This window comes from Oncorhynchus gorbuscha, unplaced genomic scaffold (genome assembly GCF_021184085.1).
Source record: "Oncorhynchus gorbuscha isolate QuinsamMale2020 ecotype Even-year unplaced genomic scaffold, OgorEven_v1.0 Un_scaffold_11069, whole genome shotgun sequence".
Classification (NCBI taxonomy): domain Eukaryota; kingdom Metazoa; phylum Chordata; class Actinopteri; order Salmoniformes; family Salmonidae; genus Oncorhynchus; species Oncorhynchus gorbuscha.
The window spans coordinates 1-8,611 of NW_025753712.1; the positions used below are offsets into that span (position 1 = coordinate 1).

Sequence of the window (8,611 nt, forward strand, 5' to 3'; positions counted from 1 at the left end):
CTCTCTACTGTATATAGCCTCTCTACTGTATATAGCCTCTCTACTGTATATAGCCCCTCTACTGTATATAGCCCCTCTACTGTATATAGCCCCTCTACTGTATATAGCCTCTCTACTGTATATAGCCTCTCTACTGTATATAGCCTCTCTACTGTATATAGCCTCTTTACTGTATATAGCCTCTCTACTGTATATAGCCTCTCTACTGTATAAAGCCTCTACTGTATATAGCCTCTCTACTGTATATAGCCTCTCTACTGTATAAAGCCCCTCTACTGTATATAGCCCCTCTACTGTATATAGCCCCTCTACTGTATATAGCCTCTCTACTGTATATAGCCCCTCTACTGTATATAGCCTCTCTACTGTATATAGCCTCTACTGTATGTAGCCTCTCTACTGTATATAACCTCTCTACTGTATATAGCCTCTCTACTGTATATAGCCTCTCTACTATATATAGCCCCTCTACTGTATATAGCCCCTCTACTGTATATAGCCTCTCTACTGTATGTAGCCTCTCTACTGTATATAGCCTCTCTACAGTATATAGCCTCTCTACTGTATATAGCCCCTCTACTGTATATAGCCTCTCTACTGTATATAGCCTCTCTACTGTATGTAGCCTCTCTACTGTATGTAGCCTCTCTACTGTATATAGCCTGTCTTTTTACTGTTGTTTTATTTCTTTACCTACCTATTGTTCACCTAATACCCTTTTGCAGTGTTGGTTAGAGGCTCGTAAGTCAGCATTTCACTGTATTCACCTGTTGTGTTCAGCGCACGTGACAAATACACTTTGATTTGATCCACAGATGACGCTATCTCAATTGCACTCCACACTTCCCTTCCCCATCTGGACAAAAGGACTTTAAAAAAAGGACAAAAGGACTACAGAACCAGTCAAAAGTTTGGACACACCCACTCATTCACGGGTTTCTCTTTATTTTTACTATTTTCTACATTGTAGAAAAATACTGAAGATATCAAAACTATTAAATAACACATATGGAATTATGTAGTAACCAAAAAAGTGTTAAACAAATAAAAATGATATATTTTAGATTCTTCAAAATAGCAACCCTTTGTCTTGACAGCTTTGCACACTCTTGGCATTCTCTCAACCAGCTTCATGAGGTAGTCACCTGGAATGCATTTCAATTAACAGGTGTGCCTTGTTAAAAGTTCATTTGTGGAATTTCTTTCCTTCTTAATGCGTTTGAGACAATCAGTTATGTTGTGACAAGGTAGGGGTGGTATACAGAGGATAGCCCTATTTGGTAAAAGACCAAGTCCATATTATGGCAAGAACAGCTCAAATAAGCAACGAGAAACAACAGTCTGTCATTACTTTAAGACATGAAGGTCAGTCAGTCTGTAAAATTTCAAGAACTTGGAAAGTTTCTTCAAGTGCAGTCGCAAAAACCATCAAGCGCTATGATGAAACTGGCTCTCTTGAGGACCGCCACAGGAAAGGAAGACCCAGAGTTACCTCTGCTGCAGAGGATAAGTTCATTAGAGTTAACTGCACCTCAAATTGCAGCCCAAATAAATGCCTCTCAGTAACAGACATCTCAACATCAACTGTTCAGAGGAGACTCAGGCCTTCATGGTCGAATTGCTGCAAAGAAACCACTAATAAAAGGACACCAATAAGAAGAGACTAGCCCGAGAATACAGTAGATGGCATGTGTCCGAAAGTGATTGATGATCTATTTTATGGATCACGTGGCTATGCCCATTTATGTACATCCTGTCCGGATGTTCTCACGCTATCGAGTGAGTGCTTATGTAACCTGATAGAGCAGCTGGTTAGGGTAAAGCATGTGTTTGCAATAAAGCTGTCCTGATGATTGATGTGTAGTGACCTTGTTTGAACTGTGGAGTGTGTTTGAACATTTGAAAGAGTTGGGAAATGTTGTAGTGAACTTATGGATCTGCTGTTTGGGAGCCTGTATATGAAACAGTAATTTCTGGGGTTAGGGTATGCCTCAGTAAAAGTAAGAGCTGTGAACACTACGAGCGCCAAGAAACCACAAGAGAGATAATCTACATAAAACATGGCTCCTAGCTAGACACATTGTCGGGTGTATTGTGTCCTTCGTGTCATGATCACAATGACAAAACCATCGATGCCATTCTTCGTGAGGCCTCTGATTGTTTTAATGGTGTGCTGGATACGACTGACAGACATATGGGGGTACATTTTCCAACCGGACGATTCAACTGTGAAGATTTTCACAAAAAGCTGCCTCAGCTGCCCCCTTTTTCAACCAAAAACAGGGAGTTTTTCTCCTGCCTTGCAGATGAGATAAGACTTGCTCTATGTCAAATCAAACAGGCCCTGAGTGGAACATCCCTGCCAGGGTACGCATTGGAAGAGGGAGTCTGCGGTCGAGATGATTTGAAAAGCCATAAGAATCTCTTCAGTTGCATATAGTCCAGACTCCAAAGTGACAATTTTAGGTTGTGCCCGAATTCAATAGTTCAAATGCAACCAAATCACTTAGTTGTATTTTCTGCACAGAGGTCAACTATTCTGTGCCTGTCTTTAGCTTTAGATGGGGAGATTATTTTGAAGTGCTTGAAATAATGAAACAAGTGGAAAATCTTTTCCAACATCGTGAACATTTACGTCAATGGGCTCTGCTGTCCTCAAGACAGAACTTGGCCTTAAAGGCAAGAAGGTTGATCTATCATGGAAAATAAAACATACGAAACCTGGATGGCGATGGAGATCAAGAAGAGACAGTGTCTGAACCAGCCACAGCTTGACAATGGGGATTTAGAGACGGAGGGAGGTGTTGGTTTACAATAGATCCTTCACAAGACCCTTTTCTCTAAGAAAGGAATTAAATAATAATGACATATAAACATGTATATTTAGTGTGGTTCAATAATAACGTGTAATATGTATTCATTTCGGTACTAAAGATTTAAAAAATGTAATTTACATTGAATGAAATATCAGGCTCTCTCTGTCTACGTACCTCAAAGGTGTGTGTGTGTCCAGGCTGCAGGGTAGGTGTCAGGTTACGAGCTGTGGGTTGACACAAAGAGAGAGAATCCCGATCAAGGAGAAAAATGCCTTATTTTATATGAAAACAGTTTAAAAATATATATATATTTAGAAAGATATATTATACATGTAAACATTTTCAGGGAAATTAAAGTGTAGTATTGTATGATAATATACAGTAGCTAAAAACAATATTGGAGATAGTTTTCATGTCTGGTTATGCAAACATTTGTTTATTAATGAGATATTTCTCATTAATAATAATGTAATTTAATTATATATGGATCATGCCTTGCTTTGGTCATGTGTCCTCTTATGGGTCTATGATTTTAATTACAATATAGCAATTATGTTCTCGGCTCAATCACTTAGAAGGGCATGTGTTCCCACCCCTCCCGTGTGTGCCCAGGTGCATATTTGGTAGCCCATATACATTCAGGATGTAAGGCTTACTAGTTACGGCAAATGTTAGGAAGACAAAACACAGCACAGCTTTTCACACAAGTTTTATTTGGGTATTTTTCATTTACCACGTTGATTGGCTCCAGCCATTGGAAGCTCGGTGCAAAGAACAATAACACAATTCAACCATTGATGGATGGTGTCAAAAATAATGACATTGCCAGCAGTCATGTTAAGGTTTTCAATGATTTATTGGTTTATGGATTTGCATGTGGCTGTGTATTATATACGGGGCGGCAGGGCAGCCTAGTGGTTAGAGTGTAGAGGAGGCAGGTAGCCTAGTGGTTAGAGAGGGTAGCCTAGTGGTTAGAGTGTAGAGGAGGCAGGTAGCCTAGTGGTTAGAGTGTAGAGGAGGCAGGGTAGCCTAGTGGTTAGAGGAGGCAGGTAGCCTAGTGGTTAGAGTGTAGAGGAGGCAGGTAGCCTAGTGGTTAGAGTGTAGAGGAGGCAGGTAGCCTAGTGGTTAGAGTGTAGAGGAGGCAGGGTAGCCTAGTGGTTAGAGTGTAGAGGAGGCAGGTAGTCTAGTGGTTAGAGGAGGCAGGGTAGCCTGGTGGTTAGAGTGTAGAGGAGGCAGGTAGCCTAGTGGTTAGAGTGTAGAGGAGGCAGGGTAGCCTAGTGGTTAGAGTGTAGAGGAGGCAGGTAGCCTAGTGGTTAGAGTGTAGAGGAGGCAGGTAACCTAGTGGTTAGAGGAGGCAGGTAGTCTAGTGGTTAGAGTGTAGAGGAGGCAGGGTAGCCTAGTGGTTAGAGTGTAGAGGAGGCAGGTAGCCTAGTGGTTAGAGTGGGTAGCCTAGTGGTTAGAGCGTTGGACTAGGAACCGGAAGGTTGTAAGTTCAAATCCCCGAGCTGACAAGGTCGTTCTGCCCCCGAACAAGCAGTTAACCCACTGTTCCCTGGTAGGCCGTCATTGAAAATAAGAATTTGTTCTTAACTGACTTGCCTAGTTAAATAAAGGAAAAAATATATATGATGCCTGAATAGGAAAGAGGATCTGATCCTGCCTATTAGTATTCTCGAAATTCCTTTTTGATACTGTGGCAAAGCTAACTAAAAAGCAGCATTCCCCAAGAGAGGATGACTTGCACTTTAGCAGTGATAAATTCATGAACTTCTTTGAGGAAAAGATTATGATTATTAGAAAGCAAATTACGGACTCCTCTTTAAACCTGCGTATTCCTCCAAACCTCAGTTGTCCTGAGTCTGCACAACTCTGCCAGGACCTAGGATCAAGAGAGACGCTCAAGTGTTTTAGTACTATATCTCTTGACACAATGATGAAAATAATCATGGCCTCTAAACCTTCAAGCTGTATACTGGACCCTATTCCAACTAAACTACTGAAAGAGCTGCTTCCTGTGCTTGGCCCTCCTATGTTGAACATAATAAACGGCTCTCTATCCACCGGATGTGTACCAAACTCACTAAAAGTGGCAGTAATAAAGCCTCTCTTGAAAAAGCCAAACCTTGACCCAGAAAATATAAAAAACTATCGGCCTATATCGAATCTTCCATTCCTCTCAAAGATTTTAGAGAAGGCTGTTGCGCAGCAACTCACTGCCTTCCTGAAGACAAAACAATGTATACGAAATGCTTCAGTCTGGTTTTAGACCCCATCATAGCACTGAGACGGCACTTGTGAAGGTGGTAAATGACATTTTGATGGCATCGGACCGAGGCTCTGCATCTGTCCTCGTGCTCCTAGATCTTAGTGCTGCTTTTGATACCATCGATCACCACATTCTTTTGGAGAGATTGGAAACCCAAATTGGTCTACACGGACATGTTCTGGCCTGGTTTAGGTCTTATCTGTCGGAAAGATATCAGTTTGTCTCTGTGAATGGTTTGTCCTCTGACAAATCAACTGTACATTTCGGTGTTCCTCAAGGTTCTATTTTAGGACCACTATTGTTTTCACTATATATTTTACCTCTTGGGGATGTTATTCGAAAACATAATGTAAACTTTCACTGCTATGCGGATGACACACAGCTGTACATTTCAATGAAACATGGTGAAGCCCCAAAATTGCCCTCGCTAGAAGCATGTGTTTCAGACATAAGGAAGTGGATGGCTGCAAACTTTCTACTATTAAACTCGGACAAAACAGAGATGCTTGTTCTAGGTCCCAAGAAACAAAGAGATCTTCTGTTGAATCTGACAATTAATCTTAATGGTTGTACAATCGTCTCAAATAAAACTGTGAAGGACCTCGGCGTTACTCTGGACCCTGATCTCTCTTTTGAAGAACATATCAAGACCATTTCGAGGACAGCTTTTTTCCATCTACGTAACATTGCAAAAATCAGAAACTTTCTGTCCAAAAATGATGCAGAAAAATTAATCCATGCTTTTGTCACTTCTAGGTTAGACTACTGCAATGCTCTATTTTCCGGCTACCCGGATAAAGCACTAAATAAACTTCAGTTAGTGCTAAATACGGCTGCTAGAATCCTGACTAGAACCAAAAATTTGATCATATTACTCCAGTGCTAGCCTCTCTACACTGGCTTCCTGTCAAAGCAAGGGCTGATTTCAAGGTTTTACTGCTAACCTACAAAGCATTACATGGGCTTGCTCCTACCTACCTCTCTGATTTGGTCCTGCCGTACATACCTACACGTACGCTACGGTCACAAGACGCAGGCCTCCTAATTGTCCCTAGAATTTCTAAGCAAACAGCTGGAGGCAGGGCTTTCTCCTATAGAGCTCCATTTTTATGGAACGGTCTGCCTACCCATGTCAGAGACGCAAACTCGGTCTCAACCTTTAAGTCTTTACTGAAGACTCATCTCTTCAGTGGGTCATATGATTGAGTGTAGTCTGGCCCAGGAGTGGGAAGGTGAACGGAAAGGCTCTGGAGCAACGAACCGCCCTTGCTGTCTCTGCCTGGCCGGTTCCCCTCTTTCCACTGGGATTCTCTGCCTCTAACCCTGTTACGGGGCTGAGTCACTGGCTTGCTGGGGCTCTCTCGTGCCGTCCCTGGGGGTGCGTCACCTGGGTGGGTTGATTCACTGTTGTGGTCGGCCTGTCTGGGTTCTCCCCCCTTGGGTTGTACCGTGTCGGAGATCTTTGTGGGCTATACTCGGCCTTGTCTCAGGATGGTAAGTTGGTGGTTGGAGATTTCCCTCTAGTGGTGTGTGGGGGCTGTGCTTTGGCAAAGTGGGTGGGGTTATATCCTTCCTGTTTGGCCCTGTCCGGGGTGTCCTCGGATGGGGCCACAGTGTCTCCTGACCCCTCCTGTCTCAGCCTCCAGTATTTATGCTGCAGTAGTTTATGTGTCGGGGGGCTAGGGTCAGTTTGTTTATCTGGAGTACTTCTCCTGTCCTATTCGGTGTCCTGTGTGAATCTAAGTGTGCGTTCTCTAATTCTCTCCTTCTCTCTTTCTTTCTCTCTCTCGGAGGACCTGAGCCCTAGGACCATGCCCCAGGACTACCTGACATGATGACTCCTTGCTGTCCCCAGTCCACCTGGCCATGCTGCTGCTCCAGTTTCAACTGGCCTGGGCCTTAGGACCATGTCCCAGGACTACCTGACATGAGGACTCCTTGCTGTCCCCAGTCCACCTGGCCATGCTCCTGCTCCAGTTTCAACTGTTCTGCCTTACTATTATTCAACCATGCTGGTCATTTATGAACATTTGAACATCTTGGCCACGTTCTGTTATAATCTCCACCCGGCACAGCCAGAAGAGGACTGGCCACCCCACATATGCTCTCTAATTCTCTCTTTCTTTCTCTCTCTCGGAGGACCTGAGCCCTAGGACCGTGCCCCAGGACTACCTGACATGATGGCTCCTTACTGTCCCCAGTCCACCTGACTGTGCTGCTGCTCCAGTTTCAACTGTTCTGCCTTATTATTATTTGACCATGCTGGTCATTTATGAACATTTGAACATCTTGGTCATGTTCTGTTATAATCTCTACCCGGCACAGCCAGAAGAGGACTGGCCACCCCACATAGCCCGGTTCCTCTCTAGGTTTCTTCCTAGGTTTTGGCCTTTCTAGGGAGTTTTTCCTAGCCACCGTGCTTTTACACCTGCATTGTTTGCTGTTTGGGGTTTTAGGCTGGGTTTCTGTACAGCACTTTGAGACATCAGCTGATGTACGAAGGGCTATATAAATAAATTTGATTTGATTTGATCAATCCTTGTTCCATAAAGACACACAATTGTTTTGGGGTTAATTCCACATCTGTTTGGATTGCTTAGCATGGTATGAGACAACAAAAATATTACAATTGAAGTAAAATAAAGAAATAAACAGTATTATCCTAAATTGAGACATGAACAATACATGTGTTATCACATCAACATCTTTCAGAATGTTTTCAGTATAGAATGACACGTATACACAAATTATATTATCATTGTTTGTGTTTTGACTTAATGATTGTTCTTTAGTAAATAGGAAACTCACCAGTGTGTGTTAGCCCGAGAAACATTACTACGTTGTTTTCTGTTTGTGAAACCTTGAAATGAACACAACGAGAAGTGATTTTTTAATGAAATGGTATACATAGAGTGAAATGGTATACATTGAGTGAAATGGTATACATTGAGTGAAATGGTATACATTGAGTGAAATGGTATACATTGAGTGAAATGGTATACATTGAGTGAAATGGTATACATTGAGTGAAATGGTATACATTGAATGAAATGGTATACATTGAGAGTAATGGTATACATTGAGAGTAATGGTATACATTGAGTGAAATGGTATACATTGAATGAAATGGTATACATTGAGAGTAATGGTATACATTGAATGAAATGGTATACATTGAGTGAAATGGTATACATTGAATGAAATGGTATACATTGAGAGTAATGGTATACATTGAATGAAATGGTATACATTGAGAGTAATGGTATACATTGAATGAAATGGTATACATTGAGAGTAATGGTATACATTGAGTGAAATGGTATACATTGAGAGTAATGGTATACATTGAGTGAAATGGTATACATTGAGAGTAATGGTATACATTGAATGAAATGGTATACATTGAGTGAAATGGTATACATTGAATGAAATGGTATACATTGAATGAAATGGTATACATTGAGTGAAATGGTATACATTGAATGAAATGGTATACATTGAGAGTAATATTACACAATGAAATATTAGA

The 8,611-nt window shown here is 41.7% G+C and overlaps 1 long non-coding RNA gene across 1 annotated transcript; it reads right to left on the bottom strand.

Moving 5' to 3' along the window:
* Nucleotides 1-2,719: 2,719 nt before the first annotated feature.
* LOC124030384 lies at nucleotides 2,720-7,944 on the bottom strand. Its single transcript, XR_006837957.1, has 3 exons — nucleotides 7,891-7,944; nucleotides 2,991-3,040; nucleotides 2,720-2,840 (listed from the first exon to the last, which is right to left on the bottom strand). It is a non-coding gene; the product is annotated as an uncharacterized LOC124030384 (long non-coding RNA).
* Nucleotides 7,945-8,611: the final 667 nt, after the last annotated feature.